Source organism: Mirounga angustirostris, unplaced genomic scaffold, assembly GCF_029215605.1.
Source record: "Mirounga angustirostris isolate CCGP_5_RB_7025 unplaced genomic scaffold, mMirAng1.0.hap1 SCAF_10, whole genome shotgun sequence".
Taxonomy (NCBI): Eukaryota; Metazoa; Chordata; class Mammalia; order Carnivora; family Phocidae; genus Mirounga; species Mirounga angustirostris.
The window spans coordinates 33,412,812-33,434,130 of NW_026991718.1; the positions used below are offsets into that span (position 1 = coordinate 33,412,812).

A 21,319-nucleotide genomic window follows, 5' to 3' on the forward strand; every position below is an offset into this window, starting at 1 on the left:
CAGACTTAAAAGAATCCTGATCTTGGTTCTCCTTCTAATTTAGACAATGCTCTTACCATTTGTTTCCTTTTTTTAAATGTGCATTCAAATAGGGATGTGTGGTAGAGATGGCTAGCTCTCTACCTCTTTCATTGTTGCCCTACTTCACTCAGGGCAGTAATGCACCAGCTAAATGACAGTGTTCCCAGATTCCTTAACATTCAATATCGTGAAGGGATTTAGTGCTCAACACTGAAAGAGGATTGCTATGTGGAATTCCATGGAGGTTTCTTAAAGGGCTCTGACTGAGCTGCTAATTGCTCCCCTTTTGTCCTCCTCCTTTCTTTTGAGTTGCTTAGAACACAAACATGATGACTGGAATACCTGCAGCCATCTTAAACCATGAAGTGACAGTGGAAGCCATATTCCGAGACAGTGGAGCCAAAACACAGAAGTGTCTGGCTCCCCAGTGACGGAGGAATGGCCACCCCAGCCAGGGACATCATACCTCCAGACATCTTTCACTGGAGAAAGAAACAAACCTCTATTTTGTTTAAACCTCTTTTGCTTTGGATTTTCTGTTATATGTAACTGAACTTAATCCTATCTGAAACAACGTTACATTTTCTTCTGACTTAATTATATTAAGCCCCTAAGTGCTGCTTATTGACATAACTATTGTCCAGAAAAATCATATTCACTATAGAAATATAAAATTATTCAATAAAAGATTGAGTAGTACTTCTGCAAAATCGTAACAGACTCAAGCACTGACTTTAGACACATTATAAACATTTCTAAGAGACATTACAAAAGACATTCAGTACTCTAGCTCTACACATAACATTGTTTAAATGAGGCCCAAAGCAGACCTCTGATCAAATATGAGGTTAATTCACTTGTTAATACATTGTCAGCATCTTTCTCAACATTTTAGTACATTTTCTATCCATTTTAATAGTTACCTTTTTAAATTTTAACCTCTCTATTCTTTATCTATATTTTCTTTTTAGATGCCATTTCTGCTAAAATTCTGAAATGAGGTATGAGTCACACAGACCTAACTCTGTTAACTCAACTATGCCAAAAGCAGGAACACACTGCTTACATACAAATTAGTTTTCCTGAGTTAAGGCCCTGAGCCTTGTTCAGTAACATTCTTCTCTCTGGAAGATGCACACTGAGATGTCCCTCTGTAAAATACATGTGATCAAAGACTGGGACCTGGACAGAAAGCAGAAGGCCAGAGAAAGGAAATGTTTTGTTGAGAAATGCTTTGACAATTAGGATTGAATATTATTAATGTTTCACAGAAGCACTTCTTGTATTTTAGAATACAGGTCTCCAGGATAAGTACAGTGAAACTCACCAATCTCTATTTCTGATCTCTCAAATGTGCAATTCCTTGACATTTTGTCCTTGACATCCAGAACTGGAGAATGAGCTTGATTTAACTTGAGGAACTTGAGTTGTTGAAGCCTAAAAACTATAAAATCTACATCATCCTGTATAGTTGGAACATAAGACGTGCTTATCACCCTATCAAATTTTATTTTAGTGTTAGTAGTCAGTATGAACCACTTCCTCCAAATTAGAAACATTTCACTGATTTTATAAAAGCATCTGGACTAAGATTTGGCATCTAAACATGTTCATATTTCCCACCCCAGTACTCAGCTCTAGCATCTTCAAGATGCCAATGCTATACACAGAACAAAACCCTTCAGATACCTCTCGACTTCCCCCACTTTCCCAGGATTCAACCAGTGAAACAGAACAGTAGGAGATATATAATATATTAGACAGTTATTGCAAAAAATTGGCTCACACAATTGTGGGTGCTGTCTGGGCAAGTGTGAAACCCACAGGGCAGGCCATCAAGAAAGACAGACTGGAACTCTCAGGAAAGAGAGAAGTTACTGTCCACAGGCAAATTTTTTCTTATTAGGGAAGACTCAGCTCTTAAGGTCTTTCAGCTGTTTGAGTCAGATCCACACAAATTATCTAGGATAATCTCCCTTACTTAAAGTCAAGTGATTATAGCCTTTAATCACATCGACTGAATACCTTCACAGCAATACCTAGATTAGTGTTTGAATAACTGGTAAAGACCATCACACCCTCCTCCACAAACTCTTAGGCAGTTAGGTAGAGGGGTCACCCTCTGCCCTGGATTTTTATCCCTGTTAACAAATACTGATAATACAAACAGACTACAGCTATTAGAAGTCCTGATCTTCACCTTCTCAGAGTGTTATGTAAGAGGGTTTCAAGAACCTGTCATTGCACACGTCACTTTTCACTTTTTTATCTTCTCATATATGCTTTAGTCTCCATGACTAAGATGATTGTGTAGTAAGTACCCAGTTTAATACTATCCCAACTGAGACCTATGACACAGGAAAGAAAACTCCATGTCCTATGGAGTAATTTTCTCAACTGTTATTTCAAGGAGGAAACAGGAGAGCACAGCAAAGGTGTGACATGGTTTCAATCCAGCAAACTGGTTTGACTTTCCTGGAGGCAAAGGCCATCAAGAGTCATGCAGGTTCTCTGACCTCCTCTTTTCCCCTCTTCTTTTGTCATTTATCACAGCAAAAACACACCCATTTTTATCTTGTACCTGCTATCCCTAGGGCTCTTAGTCTGCTTTCCTCACAGAATCCCAGCATTTTTAGCCAAAATTGTTGCATCCTGGGGCAAAGGAACAGAACCCTTAAACAATGACGATTTTACTCTAAATAAAAATTTGCCATGACAAAGGTTCAGTGGTTGAGTTAGAATTTCAGGGTTGAGGAAGAAAAGAGGAGAGGCTTTTAAAAAATATTAACAAGGGCGTTAAAGTAGTGAAGTTTATCTTCAAAGACAGGCTTGGGTCTAATTTGTTTCCTTTATTAATTATATGACCTTTGAAAAGTCTCAACCTTCTTATGTTTCAGCTTTCTTGCCTATAAATAAGGGGAAGAGACTGACTTCTCTTACAGTTCTATTTTTCTTTGATCCTATGGACATAAAGCAGCATAACATGGAGAAGAGCTGACCAGAAAAAGTATAGAAGAGTAACTTGAAGTATAAAGTAGAATGAAATGCTCAGTCTGGAAGGAAGGAAGGAAAGGGAGAAGGAAGGAAGGAAGGAGAAGGAAAAGAATAAAGAATGAGAGAAGAAAAAGATGGGGTACAAAGGTAAAGTATAAGAACATACAGGTACATACAAGGAGAGAAAGGTGGGAACTGTGGCAAACTGGAGAGTTCATGGCCCCTTACAAAAAGTAGCTACTATTCATCTCTATCCAACTGCTGGTGTGGGAAATACAGATCTAATGGTGCCAGGTTTTAGAATTTTTCCAAAAAGCCATAAATTTGGATTCTTATCTGACAACTCCTAATTTTTAAATGTGGACAAACTAGTTCAATTTTTAAAGAACAGTATGCAAAACAAACACAATATATAATAATTTTTAAGTAAAAACTATTGCAAAATAATGCATTAACAACAAAATATCAAAAATTGCTTTTTTATACATTTTAAACAGCTTTATTGAAGTATAATTTACATACAATAAAACTTATCTCTTTTATTTATTTATAATTTTTTAAATTTTAATTCCAGTATAGTCAACATATTAGTTATATTAGTTTCAGCTGTACAATATAGTGATTCAACAATTCTATACATTACTCAGTGCTCATCCCAATAAGTGTACTCTTAATCCTCTTCACCTATTTCACCCATCCCCCCACCCGACCCCTCTGGGAACCATCCATTTGTTCTCTCTAGTTAAGAGGCTGTTTTTTGGTTTGTCTCTCTTTTTCCTTTGTCCATTTGTTTTGTTTCTCAAATTCCATACATGAGTGAAATCATGTGGTATTTGTCTTTCTCTGGCTGACTTATTTCGCTTAGCATTATACCTTCTAGGTCCATCCATGTTCTTGCAAATGGCAAGATTTCATTCTTTTTTATGCTGAGTAATATTCCATTGTGTATATCTACCACGTCTTCTTTCTCCATTCCTCTATGGATGGATACTTGGGTTGCTTCCATAATTTGACTATTGAAAATAATGCTGCAACAAACATAGGGGTGCCTATATCTTTTTGAATTCGTGTTTTTGTATTCTTTGGATAAAAACCCAGTAGTGGAATTACTGGATCATATAGTGATACTATTTTTAATTTTTTGAGGAACGTCCATACTGTTTTCCACATTGACTGTGCCAGAAACTATCAAAAATTTCAATAAAGACAGGCTCTGACCCTGCATTTGCACAATTCACATCCCTGGCCTCACCCCAATCCTGGCTCTGTACCCTTGATAGCCTCTGGGTTAAAGACTTACAACAGGGAGCCCGGTATCACCATAAATGCAAATAGAAAAGAGGAAAAAAAGCAGGATTGGCAGTGGAGATAATGAATTCAACAGCAGGCATTTTATCTGAGGTGCTATGTGGGCATCTAGATGAAGGAGACTCTAAGCATTTGAGAATAAGGAAGTGATATCAGCAAGTGGAAAAATTAATACTTGGTGTCTGTTATATGCTGGACAGTCTACATATATTACCTCATCTACCAACAGTTGTCAAGATGACTCTTTAATTATAAGGTTTAATCTCCATTTAAGATATTTTTTAATGGATATTAAGGTCACAGCCCCAAGATCATACAAGTAGCCAATAACACAAATGAGCCTGTCTGAATTCCAGATCTGTCTGACGCCAAAACCCATCCTTGCCAACAAATTGTGCTGCCACGAGAAAGACACATACAATTGCATGTCATCAATAAACCTTGAGATTGGATGAGATTGCCAGAGAGTGTAAATGACCCTTGCTGTTCATCAAGGCTGTGTTAGTATCCTAGTGACCCTCTCAGGGATGGGGGGGGGGGGGGCCTTCCCTCTTGCTACTCTCAGGACTGGAGCTGTTCTTTGGACTGGAGCCTTTCCATCCACTAAGAAATTTCCCCTGCAGCCTTCTGGTCTGCAAGTATTATAGCCTCTGAATTCTAAGCTCTACTCACATGTAAAGACCCCTGGCTCTCTTCCATATTTACTCACACCACTGCAGCTTTGTTAAAAACTACAACCTGTTTCCACACTCTTTGGAACCTTGTGACTTGACCACCAGTTTCTCTTAGGACTTGCATATGAGTCCCTACATTTTGGCAACATTTAGTTTCAGGTCATAACTCTTACCAAATGTTCTGTTAATCAGGGCAAACCTAGCCATGTCTCAAGATAGGACATCCCCAAATTTCTGGTTCAGCCTTACTTCCCTAGCATTTCTTACATAGGTGATTGACTAAAGAAATGAATTGTTTGTTTCTCAAATAAGTTTTATATCTTCCTTCTCCACTCATTTCTTACAGCCATGTCTTTCCCTTAGACCATCATATTCCCTCCACTACTCCAGTATGAATCTTATCCATACTTCTAAGAGTAGCTTATATTTTACTGCCTCGCAAAATGTTCTTTCACCAGCCCAGTCTGAATCAATCACTCTATCTATGAACTATGACAGTGTTGATTCATTGGACACTCATGTGCCATTTTTAATCAACAACACATCAATCGTATCTACCTAACTAGAAGGAAAGGGGCCAATGTTTTATGCTTTGTACTTTGTACAAAACTTCACACACATTGTAGGGGCTCTGATAAATAGCCACTGAATGATGTGTTTCTAAAGCATGGAAACCTGAAGTTTTAGTCCTGTATATTCCTGACTGCCCTTAATTTCTCTCACTGGCCTCTTATTTCTAAAATAGGGATAGCATTATATGAAATTTCAGGGGTATTATGAAGAAGAATATAATGAGGATATTTTAAAAATATCTACTGATATATTTTCCTTTTTGATCTCTTTCCTAGCAATCCTTAATCATTTTCTGCCCCAGTTAGGAGAGGGCAAATCCACCTAAGAAAATAGAAGGATCTGACTGAAAGAAGTCCCAATGAAATAAGAGGAGAAAGAATAAAGCCCTTTTGAACAAGGGAAAAGAAACCAAATAGAGAGAGAAAGGGAAAAGAGCTTATTCACGAGTGTCCTCCCATCTCCTGCTTTGTTCCCAAAGTACCCTCAGCACCAGGGCCAAATCTAAGGAAAAGTGGTAGGAAGAGCCCAAAAATGCCAGAGAAACCAAAAGCAGGTTTGTGCCATCATTCCCATCTGGGACTCTAGAAGGAGACCACCTTGAAGAAGGCCGTGCATTAATATAAAGCAAATATAGCAGAGTCGGGATGCTGTGTTTTGGCCTATGTCAGGTATGGAGAGGGTGCAGAACTCCCAGCAGGTCCCAGAGAAGATGTAAAGAGTAGCTGAGGGTTCCAGCTGGTGAGCTCACTAATAAGATTCTTGCAGGAAGAAGACAAGGGATTCTGTAATAGAATATTTATAGGAGAGACCATCTAAGAAAATGAGCAAATTGGAGTCTCAGCCAGAATCAAAGAAAGTACTACCAGCAAGACCTGAAGACAAGAAAGGGTCCACCATTGCATCTTGACCGTGCCAAAGAAAAAAACCAAGAATCACACCAGACATGGACCATCATGAGCAATGAAAGAGAGCAATCACACCAACTTTGTTGTCCAGAGACCATTAAGATACACAAATCAGGTGCCTGGGTGACTCAGATGGTTAAGCATCTGCCTTCAGCTCAGGTCATGATCCCAGGGCCCTGGGATTGAGACCCACGTCTGGCTCCTGGCTCAGAGGGGAGCCTGCTTCTCCCTCTGCCTCTGCCTCTCCCCTGCTCATGCTCTCTCTTTCTCTGTATCTCTCTGTCTCAAGTGAATAAATAAAATCTCTAAAAAAAAAAAAAAAAAAGATAAACACCTCAATGGAAGAACAACAAATGTGCATGGGGCTCTCATTTAACACCATGTGGGAATTGGTTCTTCTCCATTTCCCAAGATAAGAACAGAAAAGTCTTGAACTATTTGTCAATCTCCTCTAAAAAATTAGTTTTGACTAGGGAATAATGGAATTACTTTAATTGACAAATTAAGTTTCCCTCTCCCTTTGTGAGATGAAGGGCTTGAGGGCAAATGACAACAGTGATAACATAAAGAAAGATAGATAGTTTTCTTTACACATTTGAATTATGATGGGCCCGTCTTGACATATATCTCCCCTCACAATAAATTTACAATGAATATTTTGTATTAACTTAAGAAAGCAACTTATGCTACAAAACTAAGGACAGTGCATCACTAGATGTGCTTTAATCTCTTATTTTCCTGACTGCCTTAAAGTAGGTTAAGAAAAAAATCTTCCCCAAGTAAGAAAAGAAGAAAAATCATTATGACACAAGACTTAACTGAAATTCTGCCCTATTAGATTTTGCTAAGAAGAGAGAAGTGCCAGACGAGGGTATTTCAGGGATGAGTTATTATATTTGCAAACTGGTATAATGAAAATTACCTAGGCAGTACCATGAATTTAAATGAACTGTGTGATTTTTTTCTTAAGTTTTAATATAAAATAATTGTTCATTTCTTCCAAGAAATAGTTAAGGTTGCTGATTCTTTTGCATAAATCAATATGCTCTGAACAATAAAGCTAATAGCCCAGTAAAGCCACCCAGGCGTCCCTAAAATGTAGCTATGTAGCTGTTTCCAGGGCTTTATTCCAGGGGCTAAACAGCAGTTTCTATTTCTAGTCAACTGCTGTCTTTATCAAATTACTTCCTTGACTCAGGGACAGCTTTTTAAGACATCTTCTAAGGGAAAACTTTAATTTCTCATCTTTGTTCTTTAAGAATATAGTTTTTAAAGTAGTAGGGTTGACTACTGTTATATTTTTGAGGGTTTTTGATAATATTAAAAACAATTATGTATGTGTAAAACTAGTACAAAACATAGTGACTTTGTTATTCATCATAGAAACATGCACGGTCTTAATAATTTCACTAAGAAAATGTTATCATATTTCATAGTTATCTAAGGTGTTAAGTTCTTTTTTTTTTTAAGATTTTATTTATTTATTTGACAGAGAGAGACATAGCAAGAGAGGGAACACAAGCAGGGGGAGTGAGAGAGGGAGAAGCAGGGAGCCTGATGCGGGGCTGGATCCCAGGACCCTGGGATCATGACCTGAGCCGACGGCAGACACTTAACAACTGAGCCACCCAGGCGCCCCTAAAGTGTTAAGTTCTAATATAAGCAAACAAAAGTATTTTAGTCCAATGACAAATAATTTGTTTTTAACCTTGTGTTCTTAGTTATGTAGCCTTTCCAAAAAAGAGATCCAAAGAAACAAATATAAGAAAGCACAATCAAAGAAAAAGCTTCTACTGAGAATGGGGTTAACAGTCTCAGAATTTTAGATTATTATGTTAAATATATCTTATTAGATATAAGATGGTAATGCTAATAGATGTTCACCCCTCAGCTTTCTCTGTGCAACAAAATCACAAAATGTGTTCTTAATGAATAAAGCACACTGGTTATGTTTATCTGACATGAAAATGGCTTAAAACATTACATGGAGTGGCGCCTGGGTGGCTCAGTCGTTAAGTAACTGCCTTCGGCTCAGGTCGTGATCCCAGGCTCCTGGGATCGAGCCCCACATGGGGCTCCCTGCTCGGCGGGAAGCTTGCTTCTCCCTCTCCCACTCCCCCTGCTTGTGTTCCCTCTCTCGCTGTGTCTCTCTCTTGTCAAATAAATAAATAAAATCTTTAAAAAAAACTATTATGTGGAAAGTTTTAACTAATAATCCAAAAACACTTTAATCAAAAAAATATTTTATATCTAATTAAAGTACATTGTTGCTTATTCTTATTGTAACTCTTTAAAAAGTTAGAACAAATTGATCATTATGAATTCTGATGCCACAGTAATTTAATGTCCTATAAAATTTAAACCAGATTTGTTTTCTGTTCTGTATATAAGCAAAATGAATTAGATGAACTCCATGATTCCCAAGATTATCTGCTGGCTTACCTAAGATTTTCATGCTAGAATTCAGTCCTAAGGCATATCATTTATCTCAAAAATTTCTTAAAATACAGAGCAATTGTGGCAGACACACAGATTGTATGAGCTCAGAGTAACCTGAGACTGGAACTGTCCCTCTGGCATTTTCCCATTCTAAATATGGAGTGGCTTGATAATCCCTTTGGTTTCTAAATTGACTGAGGATGGTCTGAAAGAGAACTGATTTAATTCCTACCCACTGGTATAGCCTCGGAGCAGTCCCTTAGGGAGAGCATCAGTCCAAACCCAGACCCCAGGACATTCTGATCCATCTCCAAATCTGTCTAGGAATCCCAAGACACTTACAGGGAAGTTACCAAAGCCCAGCTCCAACAGGGTATGACTAATTATTTTTTAACAATTTAAGAAGGGGTATATGTGTTTGTACACATACACATACACACATACATACAACTTAAGGATAAGTTGTCCACTATGAGTATTCAATTTTTTATTTGTAGAATGAAAGGAACACACTGATGATCTCTAACCCTTTGCCGGTTTAAAAATTCTATGATTCCTCAAATTAGATCCCTTTCTCCCCATCTCCCTTTAAAATGGTGATGGATGAGACATAAAATTTTTCAGTAAGAAGAGAGTACTAAAAGTTTGCGTAAAAAGCTAAAAATCTAAAAGGTGTATTATAAAGAAAAAAGTTTATATTAGGCATAGAGTTTAAAGGAATAAATAACATTAGTTGTTAAAATGGAAAAAAATCATTGTGAACGCAAGGCCTTAGGGACAATTTTTTTTTGCATTTCTGTCATTAAAAGTAACCCAACTCAAAATGTTTGCTCATCAACATTCATGCACACCTCCTTGAAGCAAAAAGACAAGGAAACTTGGAAGATAACCAATTCCAAGTAAACTCTCATGAAGGAAATGCAACACCTTGTTGTGGTTAAAAAGCAGGAACATTTTCAAAACATATGTGATATTGGGTGACTAAAGAGACATCAGCTGAGAATTTTTGGCAGTTCTGCACTGGAGAATTCAGAAAAGATGGGGTTCCAATAGGATACAAAGGGAGCACCTTCCACAGGGTCATAAAGGATTTCATGATTCAGGGTGGGGATTTTGTTAATGGAGATGGTACTGGAGTTGCCAGTATTTACCGGAGGACATTTGCAGATGAAAAATTTTAAACTAAGACACTCAGCTCCAGGCCTGCTTTCCATGGCAAACAGTGGTCCCAGTACAAACAGCTCCCAGTTCTTCATCACCTGCTCTAAATGTGATTGGCTGGATGGGAAGCACATAGTGTTTGGAAAAATCACTGATGGACTTCTAGTGATGCAAAAGATGGAGAATGTTCTCACCGGCCCCAACAATAAGCCCAAGCTGCCTATGGTGATCTCACAGTGTGGGGAGATGTAGTCCAGAGCAAGACTGATCAGGCCTTCTCTTGCTCTGGGTGACGATCTTGAGTAAAATAATCCAGATTGGCCCCTGTGTTTGCTTCCCTGCCTGCTTCAGCCCTTTTTGATCAAGAGACCTTGGAAATGTCACAGATTCAGAACCCAAGATTTTCTGTTTAAGTTTGCAATTGTAAATAAAGATTTGTTTTGTTTTGGAAAAAAAAAAAAGAGGGCACGTACTGAATGGAGCACTGGGTGTTATACGTAAGCAATGAATCATGGAACACTACATCAAAAACTAATGATGTAACGTATGGTGATTAACATAACATAATAAAACAAAAAAATAATAATAAATAAATAAATAAATAAATAAATAAATAAATAAATAAATAAATAAAAATAAAGCAACATCTTACCGGAACTATCATTGGCTAATCTGCAACCATCCAAAAGTGAAGAATAGTCAATTGACCAAACCGAATAATTAAATGCCCATTATGTTATTTTTTTTAAGAAAATTAACATAAAACTACACAAGAAAAGTGATCCTAGCAGAATAGAATCACTTTGTATTAATTGTAATACTAAGCAATATGTTAATATATGTGAGTATTCTGTTTATTAATTATATAATACATGCAGATGTACTGTCCTCATCCTGTGTAAACAGGGTAGATACAAGGAATTGGAGTAAGTCATACTGTCCCATTAATGGCAGAAACTACTCCAAGAGCAAGAAAGATTCACCACTAGTGGGCATTTCCAATAACCAGGTAAAGAGTTGATCCAAAGTTACTCCATATTGCTGGTCATGTACAGCATAGCAACTGTGTTCCAAGATGATAAATTAGCCAAATATCCTAAAAAAGAGATGTTTTTATGCAAGCTTCATCCCTTGTCCCCTGGGAGATGAAAACTTGATGGCCTTACTAATTAAAATAAGGCGTTAATATATGTATTAAGTATAATTTTCCAGTAATACTTACAAAGGAGGTCAAAATATAACAATTTCAGAACAATGTATATAACATTGTCTAAATGGAACTTAAAGAACATAATACCATTTGGAGAAAAACATCAAGTTCCAAACAACTAGAGCCTACAAAAAAGGGATATATTGAGTTTTTTAAAGCCCCATTGATATAGCAGCTACATTCCTACTAAAAAAGGGCTGAGCCCACAGCATGTCATCTCAGATCGGGGAAATTGCAATTGGACTCTAATAGCTAAAAATTCAATATCCCAATAAAAAAGCAGTTGCTTGGTAATTCAAAAACCTATAACCTTGGAAAGTTCAAGGTAGGATTTCTAACCCTAGGAAGGAAGATATGACAATAATAGTATGTTCCAAGCTAATAAAGCAGTAAACTGAACTTCATAGAATCAATACCTCTGTAATTCATTTAATAAGTCTTATAAGAATTTTGGCAGTGTTTGTGCCTTTTTCCTGATCTTTAAGGTATTCAAAGCTGTTTTTAAAATATGACCTTTAAGCTCTTAATTTTAGATAGGAGAATTTGATTAAATAGTTTTGTAATCCATGTTTTTGTCTCTGTAAAATTTTAACTTGATAAAGGTATAAGTTTTAATGTGTATATAATGTCTAAAAGTTTAGAGCTGTGTAGTCCAATATGATACCCACTAGCTACATGTGCTATTTAAATGTAAACAAATTAAAATTAAATACAATTAAAAATTCAGTTGTTTGATCACACTAGCCACATTTAAAGTGCTCAGTAGCCATAGGGCTGATGGCTAGCATATCTGACAGCACAGATATTGAAGTATTAGCTTATTTTTAGATGTGTTACTTCGGATATGGACTGACCAACTATATTTATATAAAAGGCTCAAAAATACAGAGTGGTTCACTCAGCTCAGTCAATCAAGAAGTTCCTTTCTTTCTTATCTAACAATCTAGAATTGGTGGGTGGTCCCAGCATAGGATTGGTAGGTAGAAAGGCAAGTTTAGCCCATGAGGTCTCCAAAAACCCAAGTCCTTCTTTCCTATTTTGTTGTCCCTTAGGGTGCTACCCTATTCTGCAGGACTGGAACCGCACGTCTTTATCTGCATGTTCCAGTGTCAGAAGAGGAAGAAGAGAAAATGAAGGGTAAGATACTTCTTTTACAGAGAATTTGACAGAATGTTGCACACATTACTTCCATTCACACTTTGTAGCCCACATCTGGTTATTATGGAGGCTGGAAAGGTGGTCAAGTTGTGTGGCTATATGCCCGTCTACAGCTTGGGCCATGGCAGTGTTATTTCTAAAAGAGATAGGAGAATGGTTATTGGAGAACCACTCTTCCACAAGGGAATACTGTTTAATGGATTGATGGTGGGGAGGGGGGCATGTGGAGATTAAACAACATTTAAACAGTAGAAGATGTTCTCCTCACTCAACAGTCTGTAGGAAGTAAAACTCCAATCAATAGCCATTCCACTGGTTATATAAATTATACTACTAATACATTTTGTTCTAGATGAAGTAATGTAAACCAGTAATAGAAAACTTACAGTTTCATTTAAAAACTCACTAAAAAGAAAGTTTTACTGTCTTGGCTATTATAAAATAAATATTAGCATTCACTTTTAGTTCAATTTCTTTATAGGGAAAAAATTCTTTAAAGAATGATGCTACCTATAAAATCTGTAAAACAATGTACTCAAGTCAACAATGCATAATTATTAGGTCATAGAACACTCCAGCCAAAAACAATAGTTAAACTACATATATAAATAAATTTAACAATATGACAGGCATGTTTTATAGATTAAACTTAAGTTAAAAAGTAAATGTTTTTAATATTTGATTTTGTGCATGAACTAAAAAAGGACATTATTAAAATACACTAAAATAAAATTCACTCTTCTTTAATAAAAGATGATTTGCTTTTGAGCTTCCATCCTAATCATTTTTAACCTGCCAATGAAAGTGGTATTATATAATAGTGGTTTATGTTCTTACCTTCCAATTGTGGAAAATTGCTTCTTAAAACCACATATACTGTATATTAAACACTTAAATTATATATTTTAGGCAATGGAAATTAGCAAAAGGACAGTAAAAATTACAAGATCACCACCATCTTTCAAATTGCATCTAAAAATTCAAAAATGTGCTTCATAATTGTTGACAGTAATTTCTTCTGATATGCTTTTGCTCAAATGAAAATGTATGAAGAACTTTAAGAACAAATTTCAACTGTGGGCTGAAAACATTTCAAAAATCAAAACTGATTAATTTTGCATCAATAATAAAAGTTTCTCAGACCAGTAATTCCCATGTGGTGCTAAATTATCTTGATCAGAGACCCCTAATACTGGCAAGTCAATGTTTATGTTAGTCAACAGCATCTGTAAGACAATTGTGTGCATTTCATTACCTATTAAAGTGACCTTAAATAATATGTTAAATGTACTATTTGTAAAGCAAATTAATTCTATCCTAATTTCTTCATCATTGGATTTAAGCAGGCAGTTTGAGAAATCAGTTTCAATAGCAATCAAATATTTTCCCTTCTTACTTCCTCTTACCAACATCTAAGAGGAAAGAGTACAAGATGAGGGTAGAATCCTCTCAAGCATCCTCATCCTTTCCTTCTTCATTGTCTATTATTAGTTTTTGAATATTTTCCCTTCCGAACCATATGGCCAATTTACATGGACATTTCTAATCTGTTAGGATTAACACCAACAATTTCCAACCCATTCACGAAATAACATAAAGCAAGGAAGAGTGACATTTTATAATGATTATTTTGTATCTGTTCTACAGCTTATTCAAGAAAAAGAAAATACTTCACTCCTTATTCCACAATATGAGTCATCAGATATCTTGCAAAATCCTTAGAGTATAGAATACTTTAAAAAGCTGGATTCGGGGGGTGGGGGGGAAAGCAGAAAAAATCTCTAAAACTGCACAAAAGAACTGACAAGAAATTGAAAGCAATCCTCAGAGGCCAGAAATGACAAGCAGAATCCAGAGAGAGAACAAAATGCTTATGTTGGTACCTGTCATGGGAACATCTGCTGATCCCAAGTGGCCTACATCTTTATGCTTACCAGGCTGTGTGACTAAAGAACAGGGATAAACCTAGGGACTAAACCAAAAGGGAAGTTGGACTAGACTCTCATAAAAAAAAATAAATCACTGAGAGCTGATATCTTAGTGAAAGAATGAACTGAAATTTTTTAAAAGACTCCATACTGCACAAGGAGAAGATAAAGATACTTGCCTATTTTATTTCTGTTAGCTCTGGGATGAGAAGGAATGATCATCTCTTCTGAAAATTCTTAACCAGAAGTCTAATCTCAATTGGAATGGAGCTGAGATCATATTACTTGCTTCTGAGGCTCCCCAGAAGCCTTAGCTAATAATTTAAAGTAGTCATGAATTAGTAGTATGCCTTAACACCAAGCAGAGGCAAACTCAAGTACTCTAGAAGAGAACACCTTAAAACCAAAACTTGAAAGAATTTTCACAAACTCCCACAGAACATGAACTCACAGTCAAAAAAATTGAAAACACACAAGGAATCAACCCACTATGAGCAAAAATCAGTAGAAATAACATATAAAATCAGATCCACTTAGATGGCAGATATTAGAATTATCGAGTAAAGATTTACATATACATGTTTACTCTATTTAAAGATTTAAGAGAACTGACATAGAACATATATCTAGAAGGGATTTTAAATTTTTAAAATTTCTAGAAATCAATATAAAAGACAACCTAGTTTTTTTGTTTTTTTTTAATGTCCAAACATTTTATTTTATTCTTCCCCATTTTTCTTTTTTTTTTAATTATATTCAGTTAGCCAATATATAGTACATCATTAGTTTTTGCTGTAGTGTTTAACAATTTATTAGTCACGTATAACACCCAGGGCTCATCACCACACATGCCCTCATTAATACCCATCACCCGGTTACCCCATCCCCCCACCCCCCTCCCTTCTGTAACTCTCAGTTTGGTTCCCAGAGTCCAAAGTCTCTCATGGTATAATCTAGCTTTAAAAAAAAAAGAAAGAAAGAAACATAAATGGTCAATGAACACATCAAAAGGTGTTCACCCAGTGAAGTAATAAGTAAAATCAGAGAAAAACTACATTACACATCAAAACACATTGGCAAATTTTCAAAAGTCTGACAATGTCAAATTTGGCAAGTATGTAGAGCAAGAGGAATCTCAATCTCATATATAACTGGTAAGAGAATAAACTAATACATACACTTTGGAAAAGTCTGGCATTATCTATTAGAATGGAAAATACCCCATACCCAATGTAATTCCATTAATGTATGAATACTCGAGAAAAACTCATGTATACTTGTATGCTATACAATAATGGTAATAGCAGCATTATTCAAAATACAAAAAAAAAAAAAAAAAACCAACAACCCTGGAGACTAAATGCCCATCTGTAGCTGACCAATGGAATGAACAAACTATAACTAGATCCGGGAACACAGATGAATCTCATGACATAAGCAAAACAAACAAACAAACAAAAAATATGTGCAGTATATATAAAGTCCCAAACAAGAAAACTAAACCATATTATTTAAGGATGCATTTATAAGTGAAAAACCATAAAGAATAATAAGGAAATGGTTATTATAAAAGTCAGGATAGTAGTTATCTTTGGGGGTAGAAAAATTATGATGAAGAGAAGCAAATGGTATGCTTTGGAGTGCTGATAATGTTCTTAACCAGGGTGGTAGTTATATGGAAGAATTTCTTATCATTTATTAAGCTGTACATATAGTTTTATTTTGCTAATATATTTATGTGGCAAAACAAATTTATAAGTTAATGTAAAAATAGAAATTTAAAACAGAGATTTTGCAGAGATCATTATTATTCACTGATTATTCCATGTGTTCCTTTACATTTTCCAGGCTCCTCTGAAATTTGGTTGTAGTCAATGTGAGTATTTCTGGCTAATGGGCTATTAGCAGAACTCATACATGTCCTTCCAGTCTGAAGCACTTAAAATAGACCTAAATTCTCCATACTCTCTCTTCCCCTGCTGTGGCAAGCCTTGAATCCCCATTTTGAGATAGTAAAGCCACAAAATGTAAGCAAACTGGATTCCTGGATCCCAGTGTGGAAAGGAGCTGTTTTGCAGAAACCACTGGACCCTCAGAGCAATTTGCATGAATGGGAAATAAAGTTCATATTTAAACCTATTAAGAGTTTAACATTTAAATGTTTCTGTAGCATAACCTAACCTAAGACCAACACAAAAGAATTCAGAGCAAATAAGATAAAAATAAAACTAAACATATAAACAGTATGATCCCCGAAAAATTTTTTCATGGAAAATGTGAAATAGAGGTAAAGTGACATGGAGAATAAAATGAGAATTACAGCTCCAGAAAATTTTCCACAGAGAAGGAAAGAGGTAAAATTCATAGTGATACTGGCTCTGGATCTTTCCAAATTATTTAAAGAGAGGATTCCTCAAATTCAAGAAACCCTATCATGTCAAGATGAAGAAAAAGAAATCCACACCGAGACATGTCATATGGAACTGCATAACATCAAAGACAAAAAAGAGATCTAAAAAAGTAGCCAAAGAACTAAAATCAAAACACAATAAACAACAAGTGTTGTCCCTTTTATGCTGTTTCTACCACTGGACAAGAAGGAACCCTCGTGTACTATTGGTGAGAATTATGTAAATTGGTGCAGCCATTGTGGAAAACAGTATGGAGGTTCCTCAAAAAATTAGAGATAAAAATACCACATGATCCAGTAATTCCACTACTGGGTATTTACTCAAGGAAAATGAAAACACTAATTCCAAAAGATATATGCACCCATATGCTTATTGCAGCATTATTTACAATAACTAAGTTATTACAAGCAACCCAAGTGTCTATTTATAGATAAATGGATAAAGAAGATACACACACACACACACACACACACACTGGAATATTACTCAGCCGTAAAAAGGGATAAGATCTTGCCATTTGTGACAACATGGATGGACCTAGAGGGTATTATCCTAAATAAAATAAGTCAGACAGAGAAAGACAGATACCACATGATTTCACCTACAGGTGGAATCTAAAAAACAAAACAAATGAATAAGCAAACACACAGAAAGCAGAAACAGACCCATACAGAGAACAAACTGATGGTTGCCAGAGGGGAAGGGAGTGGGGGAATTGCCAAAATGGGTGAAGGGGAGTGGAAGCTATAGGCTTCCATTTATGGGACGAGTAAGTCACAGGAATAAAAGACACATATTAGAGAATACAGTCAATGGTACTGCAGCAGTATTGTATATGACAGACAGTAGCTACACCTGCAGTGACCATAGCATAACATACAGACCTATCCAGTCACTAAGTCATACACTGGAAACTAATGTAACATTGTATGTCAAATATACTTCAATTCCTTAAAAAAGTAGCCAAAAAGTCACACTATCCATAAAGGAACAATAATTTAGTCTGTCGGCTGACTTCTACAAGCTACAATGACATCCAAAATACAGTAGAATAATGTCTTCAATATACTATGAGAAACTAATTGCCAAGGCATAATTCTATACTCAGTGAAACTACCATCAAGAGCAAGGGTAGAATAAAGAAATTTTTCAGACTTTCAAAAATAGAGAATTTATGGCCAAACGATTTTTAGCAGGCCTTTTTGATCTGTCACAGGTGGGACTGCTAAAGGGAACAACCTGGCAAGGCCTTCAAAAATATCAATCACCTTCCTCTGGACCAATAATCCCATTTCTAGGAAATGTACATCTTAATGGATGGTTAAAGCCAAACTCTGACCCATCGTTGATCCCCTTTCTCACCTCACATCCCATATTCAATCATCTGGAAATTCTTTTGTCTCCACCATCAGAATACTTACAGAAGTGGCCATTTCCCACCATCTTCACTGACCCTACTCTCAAGTAAACCACTTTATATATCATCTGAATTATGGCAATGGCTTCTAAACAGATCTCCATGATCTACCTTACGCTCCCCAGAGACCATTCCCACCATGGCAGTCCCACCGCTCTTTGTAAAACTTACAGTCAACCAGGCCCCTCTTGTTCACAAAACCCTCCAGTGGCTCCCCATTTCACTCAGAGTAAAAACCAAAATGCACATAATGGCCTAATGTGAACTGGTTCCACTCTTTAAAGCTCTGTTACTACTAATTTCCATGTTGCTCATCTGGCCACACTGTGGTCCCTGCTGTTTCTCAAACACACCAACCACATTCTCCCCCTTAGTCTGCGGGCAGACTGATACCTTCAGCTGGAATTCTCCTCTCCCAGACAATCACATGGCTAAATCTGTCACTTCCTTAGTCTTGGTTCAAATGCTACTTTCTCAAGGAAGCCTACCCAATATGAAATTGCAAACCCTCACCTACAGCTCCAAATACTTTTTACCCAGCTCCTTTTTTATCCGTAGCACTTAACATCTTGAAAATACCGTATAATTTACCTTTTTATTTTATATATTGTCTATTGTCTCCCCAACCAGAATGTAACCTTAGTTTGTTTCAAGCAGACCCTGGAATAAAGATGTGAATGCAAGTAGTTCCTTTGAAAGGCTTGCCAGAAAGCACAGTGAGGGGTCGGGAAGTGAAAGAGGAAAGAGAAGAAAGCCAATATAGTGTACGATACTGATCAGGCTAATACTGGAGAAACAGGTGCCATCCTACTGGGGACCCTCAGAAAGACCGTGTGGGCGTGCTTCAGAATCATTCCATACTTCACTGGTTGAGGATCACTCCTAGGCACTAACTCTACAGCATTTCTGGATTACCCACATGACCAAGCTTGCTTCTGTGGCTAGAGAACATCCTCTGGCAGATAGATGCAGAAAGACATGAGCATATATGGGCCCTGCCTCTGAGACCTCAAAGATAAACAAAGAGATATGGGCAGGTACCAACAGCTTCACTACCATAGAGAATTTTGTCATCTGTGTATTTGTTTTAATTGATATATCCCAAAGGTCTAGAAAAGACCCTGACATATAGTGGGCACACACAAAAAATCTATGTTGAATGTTGATGAATAAAGGGCCAAAAAGAAATCACACGAATTTAGAAAATACTTACAACTAAACAAAAGAGAAAATCCCACATGTCATAACTTGTGGGATACAGCTAAAATGATTCTTTGAAATAAATGAAAAGCTAGAAGTACTTGTATTACTAACTAAGAAAGGCTAAAAATTAATAATCTAAGCATTCATTTAAGTCCTTAGAAAAAGAACAATATAAGTTCAAAGAAATACAAATAAAGAAGTTAAAGACAAGAACAAAATTTAAATAGACAAGAAAAGTATAAAGAAAACGAAATAAGCCAAAAGTTGGTTTTTAAAAAAGAATACTAAACTGATAATATTAGCAATATTCGTCAAGAAAAAAAGAGAAAATACAAACTAAATATGATTAAAACAAGAACACAACTGCAGATAGAGAATGAAAAGAACAAAATGACTTTAATCAGTAACTAAGCATCTTCCCACAAAGAAAATACCAGATCTGGATGGCTTTACAGACAAGTTTCTACCAAATGCTCAAAAAACAAACCATCCCAATTTTGTGCAAACTTCTTCATAGATGACCAAAAAAGAGGTGATGGGAGGGATTAAAGAGACTACTTAATTAGCTATCGCTGCAATAATGTTCAGTATTTTACAAGTGATCGTGTGATGTTGATACAGAAAGAGAAATATAGATCAACAGAAATGAGCAGAGTCCATGAAGAAGTCTGCATCCATACAAACACCATATGTGATGGAGACAGGAACAGGAAGGACCATGCAGTAAATTGTGCTGCAGCAAATGGTTTTTCATATGGGGGGGCAAAAAGTGAAATTGAAGGCTTAGTTACTACCTTAACTATTATTAATTTTTAAAAATTCCTACCTCACAAGTAATTTCAACATACCAATACACAAAACAGCAGTTATGATCTTGGCATTGGTCCAACATCACATGCAATTGCCAAATTGCAACAAATGAAGGAAAGGAGAAAAGAAAGCCCTGTGCTCCCACAGCTCTCATTACATAGTGCAGGCTCAGCCTTCTCAACTCATTACTGGTAGTAGCTCCATAAAGTTCTGGGTGTTATTATATATGGAAACCTCTGTTGGCTGGACTCTTCCTGACTATAATGATCAAAATAATTGGATCCCACAACAGCATCCTACAGACGGAGTTTTGTCTTAGCCAGATGTATTCTCTGTAGGGATGCAATATATTACATAGACACATCAAAATATATTTATAGTTTTTTACCCTTATTTGAATTAAAACTTAAGTCTATTTGGAATAATATATCAATTAGATTAAATCTATTTTTTAAAAACTCACATCAGAAGTTATTAAGAAAAATTGCCATATCAAAGTCTGGCTGTAGGATGCAGCTGGGCAGTTCTCACATTATTATAGAATAAAAAGGCATTAGTTCTGTCAGTTTCTTTTAAAGTTAAGTTTAGCAGTTACTTATAGAACTAAGTATTCATCTACCCTACGACAGCAGTTGCCCATCTACATATTTACTTAAGAGAAATGGAAAATTATGTCCACAAAAAATATGTGCATACGTCCACAAAAAGACTTGCTCAAACAGCTCTTTACATAATAACCAAAAACTGAAAACAATCCAAATGTCCATCAACAGGAGACTAGATAAACAAATGGTGGTATATTTATACAATGAAATATTATTCAAATTTTTTTACTTTATTTATTTATTTATTTATGTTTAGAGATAGAGAGTATGCAGTGGGGGCAGAGGGAGAGAGAGAATCTTAAGCAACACAGGGCTCTATCTCATAGCCCTGAGCTGAAATCAAGAGTCAGACACTCAACAAACTGAGTCACCCAGGCTCCCCTCAGATTTTTTAAATTAGCTACTGATGCACATAAAAATGTGAATGAATCTTAAAACTTTATATTTAGCAAAAGAAGCCAGATACAGATTATGCATTACATAATTCCATTTATATGAAGGT

At 36.1% G+C, this 21,319-nt stretch overlaps 1 pseudogene; it reads left to right on the top strand.

Annotated features, from left to right (window-relative positions):
• Positions 1–6,101: 6,101 nt before the first annotated feature.
• LOC123850737 (peptidyl-prolyl cis-trans isomerase H-like) lies at positions 6,102–10,359 on the top strand (annotated as a pseudogene).
• Positions 10,360–21,319: the final 10,960 nt, after the last annotated feature.